We start from the raw sequence: 16528 nt of genomic DNA on the forward strand, positions 1-16528 counted from the left end.
CCCGTGTCCTCGGCCAACACGGTCACCCACGCCCTGGGACAGCAGGGAGGGCACCCGGGGCAAGTCTGCCGCCGGGACGCGTCCTCCAGGACCCTGTGAGACCTTAGGAGGGACAGCCCATCACCTTGACCACGTTCTCCTGGTCACAGGCGTGTCCACACTGAAGGCGTGGACAGCGGGCGTCAGAGGTCACGGGGACACCTTAGGGCCTGTCCAGCACAGCAGGGAGGCCAGGTCACTTCCCGACCTCAGCTCCCGTCTGGCCACGCAGCCGGCACACCTGAGGGGCTCCCTGTGGCCTCCCCCTCCCCCTGCCCGCTCTGGTCTCAGTCTCCTCCTCCAGCCTGGAGCTGTTCTGTGTCTGGAATGTTCCACGGACACCTTAAACACAAAAGAGACCCCACCGTCGTCTTCCTCCCAGAGCAGCTCCATCTTCCTCCTCGTCTCGGCGGCCAGCACAGAAACCCCGGGCTGTTCCCACTGCTCCCCGCATCCGCCGGGCCGCGCCCGGATGCCGGTCCAGGCCTGCTCTTTCCTCCACGGCCTCCCATCGAGATCTGTCTGCACAGCCCACCTCACTGCCTGGCCTGCCCCCCTGACGTGCCCTCCCCAAGACCTCCTGAGTCCCCCTCCGTGGCATCTGAGGCACTCGGCTGTGCTGCCTCACCCACCACTAACTGCATCCTCTCTGCTTTCCTTCCACCTCCTGCCACCACCATCCCTGACCCCATGTCCAGCCCGGCGCCTTCCCTCCCTGCAGCGCTCGTGAGAGCTCTGGATGCTGGCAGACCTGCCTTGGTCCATCGGACGGTAACTCCCCTCCCACCCCGAGGTCTGGGCCAGCCCCGAGGCCGAGTCCAGAGACCCAAAAAGCAAGCCAGCCCGGCCCTCACGGCCAGCATCCCCTCATGTCCTTCCTCCCTGTGGCCTCTGACCCCCGCTGCCCCCTTTGCCAGGCCTCTGCCATGGCCCAGCGTGGGGGCCTGTGTGTCCCTGGGCCCGCTGGCTGCCACGGGGTCCTTGCCTTGTGGAGCCCCGAGTACCAGCTTTGTCACTGTGCCCCCATCCCCTGCCCGCTTGACTCCATCCGACTGGCCCGACGGCAGCGGCCGCGGCACCTGCTCTCCCTCCTCCTGGACGTGGAATTTGTAGTTTCACTCAGGAGTGTGGCTGGGGCCGAGTCCATCCTGCGAGCTCCACGAGGCCACCCTCTCTGGGTGACATCACAGGGCTGCCCGTTCACGGCTTCACACACGTGTGCATGCGTGTGTGCTCGTGGCCAGCACCCTATCTGAATGAGTGCACTTGTATCTGTGGGCCCACGCGTGGGTCTCCAGTCAGCCAAAGATGAGCTCTCGAGCTGACCCAGGTGGGCTTCTTTGTGCCCGCGGCACGATCCCGGCGAGCAGAGGGCTCCACTCGCGGCTCCTGGGACCGTCTCCCTGCCCCCCCGCCTGCCCCCTGCCCTCCCGTGCCACAGCTAAGCAGCACCGGCAGGCAGGCCGCCCTGGCACAGGCCGAGGCCCCGCCTGATTCCAACACGGTCACAGCAAACGCCCTGGACTGAACACGCCAACCTTTCCCGCCAGTGCCCAGCTCGCTGCGTCGCCCAGCATCCTGTGAGGGGTGGGGCAGCTTGGGACACAGTGACACCCACCGGATCAGGCCTGTGGGGGCAGGAGCCGAGGGCTCCGTAGATTCTGATACGAGACGGACGGCGGGGCTGGCGCACCGGACGAGCAAAGCCAACAGCTCCTAGTGGACCAGGGCGGCAAGAGCCACCGGGCGGCTGGGCGGGCCTCCCCTCCTGACCGGCCGCACAGCATGGGTGGGGGCGGTGCGCTCCCCGCCGAGGCTGAGGACACCAGAGCTCAGAAGACTGTGGGGCCCTTGCACCCTGGGCTCCGGGAGCTGGGGTGGTGCAACCGGGTCTCCTTGACCCCCCTCCACTGGGGAGGCCCAGGGAGGCTGAGAAGGGCCCAGGGCTGCATTGCCTGGTGGGTATGGAGTGCTGGCTGCAAGGACGGTCCACAGCGTGGAGCCTGGCACAGGTCCTGGTGACCCTGGCTGGCCAGTGAGCAGGGCATGTGGTCTCAGCAAGGCCAGGGGACCAGAACTAAGCAGGCTGGGTAACCTGGAGGTTCTGGCCCCGGAACTGAGGGTGTGACGCCCGGCTGGGCCAGGACGGCTGTGCAGGGCCGTGGGCGAGGCTGGGATTCGGATGCCCTGGAGGGATGTGAGCGGCCGAAGGCAGTCTGTCCCCACTGCACTGTCCCCTGCTCCCGGGCTGTGCAGCCTCCATTTCCTCTGGTGCTGATGGCGAGCGGTTTGGGGTGGGGTGCTGACCGGGGGAGACCACCTGGAGCCCTGCGCCCCCAGCCACATCCCTCCCCCTTTGCAAGCTTTCCCAGGCCTGAGCATTCAGCGTCCGCACAGCGAACGGCCAGCCCGCATCCTGCGAGAGCTTGTCGGTTTTTGTGTCTGTCCGCAGCCCCCAAGCCACGGACTCCTCTGGATCCACCCCAGGCCCGGGCCAGACACGGAGCAGGGGCTGCGCCAGTGTCCCTGCGACTGAGTCCCTTCTCGGCGACTCTTACCAGGCCACTCTGCGATCAAATGAGGGGTCCATGGAAAACACTATCACGGCGCCTGGCCCACAGGGAGCACCACGAATGCTGGGCGACGTCAACTGTAATAGAAATTATAGCAGCAACCATGTTGTTTGAATCCAGCCGAGTCCAAGTGTCTGGAAGAGAAAGCGAAGCCAGGGCACCTCAGCTCCCCCCGGGTCAGCATTGACCGGCCTCTGGGCAGTTCTAGCAGATTCCTCCCTCCCAAGGACAAGGCTGTGCTGAGGAGGGTGGTCCACGGGGCGTGGGCTCCGTGGCGGTGTGCTGAGCGGGATGTCCGGGCTCCTGGCCGCGGGCTGCCTGCCGTGGGCTCACGCAGCTCCCTGGGTGGGCACCGCTTTTCTGTTCCTCTTTTACACATTTGGAAACTGAGCTGGGTCTGCCCTGGTGTTGGGACACCTTCCTGTCCCCCCGCATTAGTCCTGTGTCCCTGCCCAACCTCCAAGATTCGCACCCAGGGCAGGACCGGGGATTTCGGAAGGTCAGGGGTCCCCCGTCTCTCCTCCTGTCTCCAGAGCTGTCAGAGCTGCGGTTCTCCTCCTTCGGGCTGAGCTTGGGGGTGTGGAACCATCGACCCCGGGCTGCCCGTTTCATGCCCTTTCCCCCTGGAAGCAGGTGAGGGCTCCCGGAAAGCTGCTCTCACCACCTCTGTTTCCTGTTACTCCTGCCGGGTCCCTCGTCCCCCCACCCCTGCGTGTCAGCTGCTCCCACTGCCTGATGAGAGACAGTTCAGGGAAAGTGTTGCAGGAGGTGCAGGGGGTCCAGCCCAAGAAGGCCTGTGAGCCCGAGTGGGCAGCACGTGCTCCCCCTGAGAGGCATGACGGATGGAGGGTCCCTAAGCCCGGCCCCCAGACGGTAGATCCCGCCGACACTCTGTCTGTTTTACAGGCCGTGCACTATACAGCCGGCAGCAGGGCAGCACGACGGCTGAGACGGGGCTTAGCACCACGGAGCTGCGTGCAGAGGGGCTGGCCCTGTGCACAGGGCTCCTGGGTCAGCAGGGCTCCCGGCCCAGGGACAGGCTCTGCGAGAAAGGGTCCCGGGTGGGGTTCTGGAGGGAGCAGGGCAGGCGACCCTACCTGGTGCCTCTGCCTGGCATGCTCTTCCCTGGCCAGGCTCCTGCCCCACCTCTGGGCTGGCCAGGCACACCCTCCTGGGGACTGTCATGAGGGCTGGGCTCTAGGGACACGCGTTTGGTACTGGACAGGCGGGGGAAAGCAGGGCTCCATCCTCCCTGCTCCTCATGGCACCTGGTACTCAGAGCACAGAGGCGTCTGCAGCCTCCCGAAGGGAAGGGCAGTGGGGAGACACCACTGTTGACCACTTCTGCCCCACAGTCTGGCATCAAGCGACCCGCCAGCCTGATGACCAGGCAGACAAAACACATCCACACGGTGCGATCCAGCCCGAGCAAGGATGAAGCCCTGACCCCTGCTCCGACGTGATGACCCTGGAGGACGCTGCATTCAGGGAGGGGCAGGCGCAGCCTGGCTAAGCCCATGTGACCCACTTACAGAGGCGGGTAAGTGGTCAGACTCATAGGGACAGAAAGCAGAAGGGTGGCTGTCAGGGCTGGCGGCGGGGGGTTGAAAGGGTACAGAGTTTCCAGTTTGCAAGATGAAAAAGTTCTTTAAGCAGTTATCCTTGCTTAGAGACAAGACATGAGGGTCACAGAGAGGTTAGGCGATGGCCCAAGCCACACAGCTGTGCGTGGCAGAGCCAGGATGTGAGTCCAGCAGCCCACACTCTCAGCGCCTCACTAAACCAGCTTTGCAAGACGGAGATGGATGGTGGCATGACACCGCGAACGTACTTAATGCCAGTAAGCACTTAAAAGCGGTTAAGATGGTACATTTTCATTTTACTTTACGTGTTTTTTTTTTTTTTTTTGTAACTACAAAAACGAACCTGTCATCCAGAAGTTCTGGTTAGATGGGTCAGCAGTGACCCATCCAGACACCGGGGGGGGGGGCATAAGAGGGCTTTCCTTGCAGCGGGGCTGGGTGGGCACCTGTGTGTGGTCCCAGTGCGTGGCCCTCCTGCTGGCTGTCACTTGGGAGCGTTACCATGAGGAAACATGCACAGGGCACGCCTGGGGGACGCAACCCCAGGGGTTCCAGATGAGCTGCTAGGAGTGAGCAAGATGTGGCCGGAGGATGGAATGCACACACACACACACACACACGTGCTCTCACATGCATACATGCATGCACACACTGGAACACACAGGCACGCACACGCAAGGCAGCCTGCTGGGTCTCCAGCCTTGGGTGTGGGGAGGCGTGGAGGCTGGAATGCTGGTTCTCGGAGGGAGATTTACAGGAGGGAGAGGAAGTTAATATCGGCAGGTGATGAGTTAGGTGAGTAATGCTTCGGCTTTAGTTCAGAAGCTTTCTGAGGGAAAAAGAAAAGCACCTGCTCAGAGGCAGTACGGCAACCCAAGCAGAGCCGCCTGGGAGCAGAGCGGGCCCGGGGCCCAACGGGCAGCCCCGCTGTGAGCCGGTCCGTCCTTCTGCTCCGTGCTGTGCGGGGAGGGCTTCCCCGGAGGCCTGGTGTGGCCACTCCACTGGCCGCACCTTCCAGTAACTGGGCCTCCAGGGATGCGGCCTGACACCCCAAGTCCACTCTGACCTCCAAGGGCATCGGGTCAGTGATGGAGGAGGGGGCTGAGGACGAGCCTGGATTTCTTCAGGCTGCAGAGGCCGCCCGGGGACCCCAATCAGCTAATGGGGACCCAGGGCTTCGGGATTGGGCTGAGTGGAGCTGGGAGCCCCCAGAACCGGTCTCGAGCCAGCGAGGGCCCCAATGGCTCACCCAGCCTGAGGATTTCCAGGCTGACCTCGCCCCTCTGGTCAGAGTGTGCAAGCACATACCACGCAGGCTGATGATTCACTGGTTTAATTAAGGTTTCCAGTGTATTTTTAATGCATTGCCTGTGGCCTGAACCAGCTGACCTTCCCTGGGGCCCTGTCAGGATAGTTTAGCTGGGTCCTCCTGGGCCAGCTATCATGGGAGGAGAGCGAAGGCCTGTGCCGGCTGGTGGGGGAAAGGAGCCCGGCTCTCAGGGTGGGCCTCTTACCCCGAGCCTGGGGGGCTGCTCCTGTGGTCCTGCTGCCTGTCTCTGTCCTGCAAGAGCACAGGGGACCTGAGAGAGGGAGGGGTGGGCATTGGGAGACTCAGGTCACAGTCTGGGACAAGGCACCAAAGTGCTGTGTGACCTGAAACAGGAGTGGACCCTCCCTGGGCACCGGCTTCCTTATCTGCAGAAAGAAGGAAGCACCTACAGCCACAGAATCCTAATCCCAGGCCAGACCGTCTGCTGGCCTCACCGCTAGTCCATGGCTGTGGATGCGAATTCCTGCTCCCAGATCCGTTCCCTCTTCCCTTTGCCTTCTCGGCTGGTGGGCTCCCCACTCCTGCCTCCTGCTCCTGGGGCGTCCGTCATGGAGAGCTTACCAAGGGAAGCGGTGTAATCGCGGTGGGAAATGTTCACATGCTTCCTGCTCCTTTCATTTCAGATGAGGAGATAGAGGCTCCTGAGATTCTGTCACTCAGAGAGCGGTCGACACAGCTGGGCCTGGAACCGGGCTCAGCCAGCTGACCGCTAATCCCGTCTGGCCCAGGGCCCCTCTCGCTCCGCTGGACCTTAGGTCCAGGGCTGGGAGCCCAGGCAGAGACCTCACGTCCCCACCGAGATGCTGGCGGAGGCCGGAACCTCATTTGCTCCTTTTACCTTGAACACACGGGGGCTAAGGAAATGCTCTTTGGTGGGAGGTGCGTCTGCTTCCCTGGGGATCTGGCAGTGTTCATCTGCAAAGGCAGACACACACCCCACCTCATTTTCTGTCCCCGGAGAGTGGTGCAGGGCTTATTAACCAGCCACGCCCCCATCACAGGGGAGGAGACCGAGACTCAGGGTGGCTGGGAGATGGAAGCAAGGCCACACGCTGGGCCCCTCGGCACGCCTGGCACCAAGTAGGCTGTTCCCTAAGTGTCTGTTAGGTGAAATCTTAACTAAATGAGTAATAAAAAAAAATTGCTAAGCAAAGCACTCCTCACGTTCTAAGTGAGTAACATGATTAACTGTAATCCTCATTCCTGCCTCACAAACATCCTGTTATCCCTGCTTAGAGACAAGACATGAGGGGCACAGAGAGGTTAGGCGATGGCCCAAGCCACACGGCTGTGCGTGGCAGAGCCGGGGTGTGAGTCCAGCAGCCCACGCTCTCAGCGCCTCACTAAACCAGCTGTGCAGAGCCCAGAACAACACTTGCCAGGAGAACCTGGGGACGCTGGGCACATCCTACGTGCATCCATGCCATCCAGTATGGTGGCCACAGGACATGTGTGCTACTGCGCTCTTGAAATGTGGCTGGTGTGGCTGCGGGATGCCACCAGGGAGGGAGAGCAGCCGCCCCACGTCCAGTGTTGGGCTCTAAGGCTTCTGAGTGCTGGTTAAGTGAACAGCCCAGAGTCCTGAGCCTAAAGACACTCATGGCCTCCGAGGACAGATTGTTCAACTACTTCACGCAGAAGGAAGCAAGACGGGAGAGGAGTGAGGGGGAGGTGACCGCATGCGCCCAGGCTTGCACGGGGGTCAGCAAGGACCCGCAGACCAGGTCCCCTCCTAATACCCACAGCCCTGCCCTCTGGTCTCTGCTCCCCCTGCTTCCCTCCCCCCTCCTCATGAAGCAATAATAACGGCTCACGTCTTCTACCTGCAGGGCAGGAGAAACCCCGCTGACAGCTCTAATACTGCAGGCAAGGCTCATCGCCAAGCCAGCCAACTCTTGGAGGTCCAGACTGAGACTCCCCACTTTTGGGCTTATCGGTGGCAAAGCCCTAATCCCTGCCAGGCGCTTGGCTGGAAGGCCGCTGTCCCGCTGTCAGCTGGTGTGCTCAGGGAGTACAGATTCATTTTAATATTGGCTGGAGCTAAACCTCATTAGAAAAGTAAATTTGCTGTAGCTGCGGAAAAAAAAAAAGCAACCCACACAGTCCTTCCTCCTAAAGCTAAACCGGAAACCTGATTTGATTTTGGATTGTTTGACGCTTTACGTCCCCAGCACTGGCCCAAAGCCTGGAACACAGTAGGTGCTCAGTGAATGTGTGTGGAAGGGGGCTTTTGAGCGACCTCCGCCCACTCTGCCAGCTTCTAGCACGGATACCAAGAGGCCACCGGCCTGGGGTTCTCGTCAGTTGTGTGGATTTTTGGGGACAACCACTGTCTGAGACGTGCAGTGACCACACTGACCACCGATTAGACACGGGACCCATGTTGCTGCCATTCGGCAAGGAGACACCAAGCATATCTCGATGCAGAGGCACGGCAGGGGCTGGACAAGCCCCCGAGTCCGGAGGCGTGGGAGTCTGAGGGGAGAGCCGGCAACAAGGCCAATGTGACCGGCCCCAGAGTGGGCCAGAGAATTGCTACTCCAAATTCTAGAGCCATCCAGACCCCAGAAGAAGGTGGGGGGAGGTGAACGCAATGCAGATGTTACAGTAACATCCACCGAGCACTTCACCTGCAAACAGCCTGGTGGGAGAGGCTCCTGGATTTATGGGCCTTCGGGAAACCAGGGCTTACAGGGCTCCGCTTTTCCCGAAGTCCACCCAGCTGGTCACAGAGGGGCTGAGGCTGCCCCGGCCTGGCCAAGCCTGTGCCCTGCACGGCACTACCTCCCTGCCCCCCACCCCACGCTCTCAGCAGGGTCCCCAAAGGCCTTCTGGCCTGGAGGTGCAGGAAGGAGGTTTTCCTTTTCCTTCTCCCCAGGTGCTGGATCCCCCAGAGTCCACTGTACCCCGGGGCCGGGAAGGGTGTGGGGCAGGCACCAAGAGATGGGTCTCCCTGAGAGTCCCAGATCTCAGCCTGTCCCCCTTCTGCCTGAGGACCTCCCTCTGAGCCCCACATTCATCCGAGCCTCGGGAAGAGCCCTCCTCAGTAGGCCGTCCCCCCTGCTCCACGGAGGGCCTCCTGCCCTGGCTGATGGCTGCAGGCGGGGGCATCCTGGAAGGAGGCCCGAGGCTGGCCCACCTGTGCCCCTGGGCCCCCGTCATCCGTGCCTCCGTGTCTTTGTCTGCTGTCTCTCCCGCGCTTCCCTGCCTGCCTCAGGCTCTCAGATTCTCTCTCTTCCCCAGCCCTGCCCCTCTCCCCCTTCAGTTCTCAGCAGAGGGGAGTGCTCAGGCCTCTCCACCCCAGCTCAGGCCCTCCTCCAGCCAAAGCTGAACCAACACGCTCCCTGATCCTAGAGCCTGGCTCGGGGCAGCTCACCCTGCTGAACCCGCCACGCTTGCAACGCTCCTGCCCTGCCTCATACGCCGTGCCACGACCACAGAGGTACAGCCGCCCGGGGCCCCTCACTCCTCGCCCTTCAAAACTACGGTGGGAAAATGCAGGTCCGTCCAGAGGCCCGATGCCGGGGACAGGGCAGGCCCCACCGGCATCTTCCTCTGGAGCCCCCGGTCTCTGCCTGTCCCCATGCTTCAGGTGGACCGTCAGTGCCTGCTGGTCCAGAAACCTCTGTGCACGTACTCAACCCAGCACCTGTGAGCCTCCAACAGGCGTGAACAAGGAGGGATCCCCCAGCATCTGCGGGTCAGGTACAGAAACGTGCACAGCAAGCCACTCGGCGCCGGTGCTGAATGGGGCACAAATCCATCAACCCTCCCTGTTCCATAACCGGGGCAAGCCTTCCCGCTCCCATCCAAAGGGGCACAGGGGAGTGCATGCAGCTCCAGAACCTTTGGGGGTGATGGGCATGGACTGGGCACAATGAATAGTCTCTTTGAAGGTCTCACGGGGAAGGGTCTTTGTTCCAAACAAAGGAAGGGGGGGACTTGACGTTTGGCCCAGTACGGGCAGTAGCCGTCACCAGCTAAGCAGGTTTGGGAGGAAATGTCTCAATCTCTGTGGTGAGGGACAGAAGGCAAATCTCAGAGGACCCTGGAGCCACCGTCCTGTGAAGCCACGCGCCCCACGACGCCAGTAACTTACACAGCTGTGCCCCATTTCCACACAACCACACTGGAGGTACCACAGGCTCTGTACTGGGACATCCGTGCCCAGTCCTTTGAACTGGTACATGTCGCACAGCCCAAGCTCCCGATGGGTACCCCACCCAGACTGGTACCCACGCAGGTAGGGCTGTCCCCACCAGCCTGGGGCGACCAGCCGTCCGCAAGGCTGGCTTCAGCGTCCAGTGCAGAGAGCTCCCCGGAGCCCCTGAGACCCAGTTTCTACAAGAATCCAGGCAAAGGGTGCCCAGCTGAGACTAGGCCCGGCCAGGGGAGGTCGGGGCAGGGGGGCCGGTTGGGGCCTTGTTTATGCATCTGTGTCTGGGTGGGTGCGGTCTCTCCGACCTCAGCTGCTGGGTCCTGGGCTGTCCCCAGGCACAGTTAGATCCCTGGCCTCCTACTCCAGTCTCTCCTGCCTCACCTCTCTGTTCCTTCTCAGAAGTTGCGGGCTCTGGCTTGGGAGGTACTAGGACCCCAGGCCGGAGCCCGGCGGCGGAGGGCGGGTGGTGAACTTGGTCGTGCCTCCCCCGCCCCCTGCACTGTACGTCCTAAGGACGCTGGGTCCTCTCAGCACCGCTCAGCCCCTCAGCCTCCCGGCAGAGCTTCAGAGACTTAACTTGCCAGTGGCTGGAGCCTCAGAGCTTGGGGACGACGCTGGGAAGCCGCTGCGGCGGGTGCTGGCCCCCGGCTCCCGGCCACCGGGAACCACCTGCTGAGGTGGGGAGGGAGGAACCAGCGAGCTAAGAGCCCGGCCGGTTGTTGGAAACTGCCGAGAACCAGCTTCCCCTTCCCGCCGGCCCGAGGAGGGCAGGCATCGCCCAGGTTCGGTTTCGCAGCCCCTCGGCGGCGGCAGCGCCTTCCGCCCCGGCCGGGTCCCCAGCTGGCTCTCCAGCCGCCCCACTGCACGCACAGCCATACACGCGCGCGCGCGCGCGCGCGCACACACACACACACACACACACACACACACACACACGGGCGCGCGCATACGCGCCCGGGTGGACATGGCGCGGGGACCGATGCTGAAGCATAAAGGGGCTCTGTGCGCGGCAGCGGGAGCACTGACCTGCGGCGGCGAGTCCGGATCGTCCCCGGCGCGCTCCATCGCGGTGGCGGCCCCTACGCGCCGGCCCCGGCGCCCCCAGGCTGTTGGCCCGGGCAGTGCGCGCCTCCAGCCCCGGGGGATCTCGGGTTGCGGGCCCCCGGGGGCCCCTTCATCGCTGCGGGGTCCGCGCCGCCCGCCGCCCCGGCCCGGCCCTTCTGCGCTCGGCGAGGCGGCGGCCGAGCCCGGGAGCGCGCGGGGGGCGCGGGGCGGGGAGCCGGGAGGGGAGGCCGGGGCCGCAGAGAAGAGCGGGGCGGGCGGGCCCGGGCGCAGGCACACCGGGGCGCGCGGCCGGAGCCCAGCCGACCGGGCCGGCGCGGAGTACCCTCGGCGGCGGCGGATGCGCCCGGGCGGCCGCTTCTGTGACAGCGCCGCCAGCCCCGCCCCCGCCCCGCGCCAGCCCCGCCCCGCCTCCGCTCCCTGCCCCGCCCCCGTCCCCGCCCCCGCCCCGAGCGAGCGCAGGCAGCCGTCTGGACCCGCACAGCTGGTGGTCGGTACCACCCTCGCGGGCTGAGGCGGGGCGCGAGGAGGGAAGGACCCCGGAGTGGTACCACCCTCGCGCCCTCCCCGGCCGAGCCGGCCCCGGCCCCTCGCGCTGGAGCTGGGCTGCGGGCGGGGCGACACCGCCAGGCCTCGCTCTCGGGAGTTAAAGTCCTCCAACCCCCACCCCGCCTCCATCCAGGCCATTCCTGGCGCCCAGCTTGGCAGCCTTTCTCAAAGGGTGATTGTTTCCGGGCTGGGCAGTTGGGGGGCGGTTCTCTGGGACAAGGAGGCAGAGCGGGAGAGTGGGGAGGGTGGGGCCCCCCCTTGGCTTCAGGCACCCGGAGAGGGAGGTGGCTGGTGGGGGCGGGTGGTACCTGCCCGGATACAGGGTGCCTGTGTGGTGGAGCTGGGGGGGGTCCTCGGCTGTCGGGGCACTGCTGCCTTGTCGAAGGCACGCCAAGCTGCTGTGGGTCAGCCTCCCCACCTCCCCCTATCAAAGGACCCTGGACTTTCCAAAGAGAAGGCAGCAGGCCATGTGGGGGATTGGAGAGAGGCTGGAAAGGGGTAACAGGAGCAGAGAGGAGCAAAGGGCCAGCAGGAATCCGGAAATGTCAAGGGCTCCTTGGGCCAAGAAGCCCCTGCATGTTCCTTGCTTGCGTGTGCCCCGTGGGCTAGGGGTGTGAGTCCTATGCGTGCGCATGAGAATGTATGGGGCGCAGCTGTAGCCCTCCGTGGAGATACTTCCAAAGGCTCTTTTGTCAAGTTGCCGGAGACTTAGAGGCCATCCTTGTATATGTTTTGAGGTTTTGCACTCCCAGCGGTCCTTCTCCTGGACATCTGTAGTCAGGGCCACCCTGGTCCTCCTTGCAGCCCCAGGAAGGCCAGCTCCAGTAGGTGGGGTTCTGGCCCCAGCGGGACCGGAAACATGTCAGTGCTTTTTAGTTGCTCAGAGGCCTCCTTCCCTCACTCGGTGACTGACTCTCGACCCTCTGGCAGGTGTTTCTGGATCAAAGTGGTACCACTGGGCAGTGTGTCTCTGTGCATTGGGGGACCCCTTCCCCGTCACCTTCTCTGGCCTGATCAGTACGGAGCCAGGCCCTGCTTCTTGCGCTGAGTATGTGAGGCAGGTGGGGCTCGGGTAGAAGCAGGGGTAGGGGCTTCACAATTAGCTGCTTTGGTCAAGATCTTGAAGTGAGGAAAGGGTCCCACCGAACATACCGTCTCAGGGACATTTGAAAATATAGTTAATTACTACCTCTAGGGACAATTGTCCCTTCCTCCACTCCCTCTTCCACCCTTGTGTTTAATGGCCCTCTATGCCATCAGGGAAGTTCTGCCAAATCTAACCTGAGTATCTCCTGCTGCAGTGCAGGATCCCTTCTTCATTCTTGTAATGAGGCAGGAATTACAGCAAGTCCTACTGTGCTTTTTCCTTCCCCTGTTGGAATAATCCTTGCTCCTTGAGACTGCTGAGAGGCCGTCTCCTGATTCAGTGCTCTCCTTGCCTCCTTGTGGACAGTGGGGGTGGGGGGAAGAGGACCGTGCAGAGGAGCCCGGGGCCGGGGAGGGGGGGCCTGGCCTTCACTTTGCATGGATACCCACTGCCCCATTGAGTCATGTGGTACAAAGGGCAGGGCAGAAACCACCCGGAGACCTTTAGTTCTGCCCTCATCTTACAGACAGGGAAGAGAGAGTGTGGAGAGTGGGTGTGAGGACATGACGGGGTCACCGCGTCCCTCCATCAGTTCCCCCAGGATAAGGCACTGCCTCCAGCTGCTGAGCTCGGGGGAGGCCGTGTGGAGGCCTGGCTTTCAGGCCGATTCTGAAGGCCCTGCCTGAGTGACCCCCTCCCTGGCCGCCAGTCTCTATAGGAGCAGTCAGTCGAGAGGTTGGACTCACTGTTCTGGTCCTGACTGCCGCGGCCAGGCCAGTGGGCCCTCTCTGCAGCTGTTCCCGCCTGCCCTCCCTTTGTCTAGCAGGAGGGGAGCCAGATGGGACTGGGCGGGGTGACGGGATGTACCCTCACCATTGTTGGAAGAACAACAGTGACAGTAAACCCTTTTCTAGGGACCTGTCTTGCAGTGTAGCCCCAGGCTCTGTTTATGGAATTTAAAAATTTAATTTTTAGAGCCAACTTAACACAATAAAATAGGATTAAAATTAGCATGGTAAGGTTCGGTATCTGCCATTAGTTTCGGTGGGAAGTTTTGGCAACACCCCAAGTGCGTGGACACACACAGATGCACACACAGCTATGTGGACACAAAACATGCACACAGAGGCAGATACACACGCAGACACACGCACCTACGCCCTCTGATACCCCGCAGGCACATGCACATGCGTGGACCCCCGCACACAGGCAGACACACGTGTGCACACCCACCAGCAGCCACAAAGTGGTTGCTGAACGGCTGCCTTCCTGCCCGTTCCCTGTCTTCCTGTTGGCCTGTCAGGTCTGTGGAAACCTCTCCCTTCCACATGTGGATTTAGAGCCCTGGCTCCAGACATCTGGAGCAGCCCCTGGGTCTCCAGAATGACTGACCGTCCCCTCCGACCTCTTCCCCTGCCAGGACTGAGCCCCTCTTCTCAGAGGCCCCCAGAGCCTAGCGCTAAAGTGTTTAGTATGCAAAGCCGAGTCTGTCCTCAGGGACAAGCCTTTATGTGTTTATTGTGTAGTTAAGCCTGACGGGAGCCCTGCCCCGCTCTGGTCCTGGCCCAGCTCCTACAATCTGCCTCCCAGAAGGGTCCCATAAAGCCATCATCTGCAATGCAAAACCCGTAAAACATCTGGAAGGGTCTGTGGGTTTTCTCCAAATCACCTGTGCCCTAATTTAGTATGAATAACAATTAGTTTGCTCGTATCAGCTAATTGTCCCCCTTGTGGGCTCCCTCTGCCTTGGCCCTCTTTCTGCAGGAGCTCTGTTTGCTCCTGATTTCTAAAGATGCTTCCTTTGCCGACAGCCCTTTCTGCTCCCCTGTCCCCCTTCACCCCCCCCACCAGAGGTGCAGGAAAGCAGCTGAGCCGCTCCCTGCTGGGCCGCTGGGATCCAGTGCCCCCCTTAGCTGTCTCATTGCTGGGACCCCCATTTCTAGGAGCCACCCCCCGACCCGGAATCTACAGCAGTGGTGTTGCTGATGTGAGTGTGAAGGTCCAGGGAGAGCCCTCACCACGTGCTGCAGGTGCACAGGCCTCCCTCTTGGCGGGGCGGTGCGGGGGGGGGGAGGGGAGGAGGCACAGCTGCCCCCACCCAACCAGGGAGGCGGGGCGAGCCTTGCGGCATCTGGCAGGCACGCGTGAAATGCCCCCGGTGGCTCTGGCTGGCCGTGCACCTGTTGTTTTGGGTGGTTGAGCTCAGGGCCCGGAGGGAAAGGGAAGGAGGCCTTTTAACTCTCCTTCACTGGGTTGGTCAGAGCTCTGGACCCTGAACGTTCCTGTTTCCCGTGACAAATTGGAAATCATCCTTTGGTCACCAGGAAGCTCAGCCGCCCTCCCCTCTCCCTCCCCTCCCGGCCATCGGGCTGGCATTCTTCCCGAGCTGAAGCAAACTTCTGCGTCCACAGGAAGAGGCCGTCCATGGCTTCAGACTGCTTCAGTGATGGAATTTTTGTCTCGCTTTGTTTTCCTGAGGCGGAGGGAGGTGTGAGAGGCGGCGGGAGGGCCCTGGACTTGGAGGGGCGTCTCCTTGAGGTGAACGTGGGAAGAGAAAGCAACCCAGGTGGCCCTTGACCTGCCCACTGCTCCCTAACTGCTCCCCAGAGCCCATTACCCCCAGTCCCTCTGGAGCCCCTTACGATCCGGGCTGGGGTCAGTCGAAGAGCAAGGCCTAGGTCCCCCAGATCCCCCAGCTCTGGCCCTGTGCTCTCTTCCTGCAGCCTCTCCGGATTCCCAGGCCCCAGGAGATGGACCGCCTTCCTCAAGTCCTGTCACACTTCTTCCGGTCTAACCCGCAGGCTCTTCTTGATGTGTGCATGCCTTCGTGTGCCCAGCTGACGCTACGTGCCCGTCATGAGCTCCTGTGTTTCGCCAGGCGCTGTTCAGGGCGCCAGGATGTAGCAGGAAATACAGCCGCTGGCAGAGTTAACTTTGATGACGCCCTTTGTGTGTGCCAGGTGCTGTTTGGAGTCTTCACGGGCAGTAACGAACTCCATGACGTAAGATATTGTCTGTGACGTGCTGCTTGTGCTCAGGTCCTGTTATAAACTTTATCTTATAGGTCAGGAATCTGGGGCGCAGTATTCAGGTGATTTAATCAAGGTCGTGTGTGCAGTAAGTGACAAAGTTGTCATTTGATGTCGGCAGACGCGTTCCAGGACTCAGCGCTGCTCATGACCCGGATCGGCAGGTGGAGAGCCGGGGAGAACCGTTGGAGGGGCTCTCGCAGTCGAGGGCCAGGGAGGCCCCTGTGAGAGGTCACGGTCCAGCCGGGACCCACGGCTGCGTGTGGAGCTGGAGGCTGGGGCAGGAGTGGGGATGGCAGCCGGCAAAGCTGGGGGGAGGGGGCTCCCTGCGTTTGAGAAACAAAATTGAGCAGGTGCCGGGGAGTGGAGACCAGGGGCAGCGCGGTGGGAGCTGGGGTTTGAGGACGTGCGTGTGTGCCTGACCCCCGCGCTCCTGTCTTCCAGGGAGGAGTGTTCAGGAACATGATGGGTGTGGTCCTGACTCCCCTGCCCGGCCCCCCAACGGCCAGGCGGGGGTGGAGGTGCACATCCCATACCTTCGGGGTCGGCAGAGCTTCTGCCGAAGTGACTCCCTGCCCCTGAGCCGACACTCACCCTCTGCCATGGGATTTGGAAGAGCTGGGGCAGCAGCCAGGTCTTCCCTATGGGAACTCCTTCATTCCTTCAGCCACCTGCTAGCAGCTCCGATCGGTGCTGAAAAGAGGGAAGCGAAAGCCCAGCTCCTGCTTTCAGCCCGATGGTCCCCTCCCTCAAGCCTTAGGTTTCTGTGTTTCAGCTTCGCCGGCTGCTCCTCCCCACGTGAATCCCCTGGACTCTTCGCAAGGAAGGAAGAGAAATACGGAGGGGCGGGTTGTCTGTGTGTGTGTGTGTGTGACAGGGGCAGACCGAGACCTGGGCAAGGGCGGCTGCTGACAGCACACACAGGAACAGAGGAGGGGCAGCCGTGGGCAGAGGCCCCCACTTTCTCTTTGTCGTTACCCAAGATGCTGGGTGTGATGACGTTCTGGGTGGGAGAGGAGGAAGAGGAGAGTAAAACAGTCGCAGGGAAGTTTCAGACTTAGAGGAGTGAGTTTTCTACCAGGCACCTTCTGAAAGAGAAGTTTTGCATTAAAAGGTT

The 16528-nt window shown here is 62.1% G+C and overlaps 1 long non-coding RNA gene across 1 annotated transcript; it reads left to right on the top strand.

Annotated features, from left to right (window-relative positions):
* Positions 1–673: 673 nt before the first annotated feature.
* On the top strand, positions 674–6647 carry LOC132526461 (uncharacterized). Its single transcript, XR_009542586.1, has 5 exons — positions 674–810; positions 3519–3623; positions 3968–4152; positions 4283–4452; positions 6149–6647. It is a non-coding gene; the product is annotated as an uncharacterized LOC132526461 (long non-coding RNA).
* Positions 6648–16528: the final 9881 nt, after the last annotated feature.

The sequence above is a fragment of the Lagenorhynchus albirostris genome, chromosome 9 (assembly GCF_949774975.1).
Source record: "Lagenorhynchus albirostris chromosome 9, mLagAlb1.1, whole genome shotgun sequence".
Lineage (NCBI taxonomy): Eukaryota > Metazoa > Chordata > Mammalia > Artiodactyla > Delphinidae > Lagenorhynchus > Lagenorhynchus albirostris.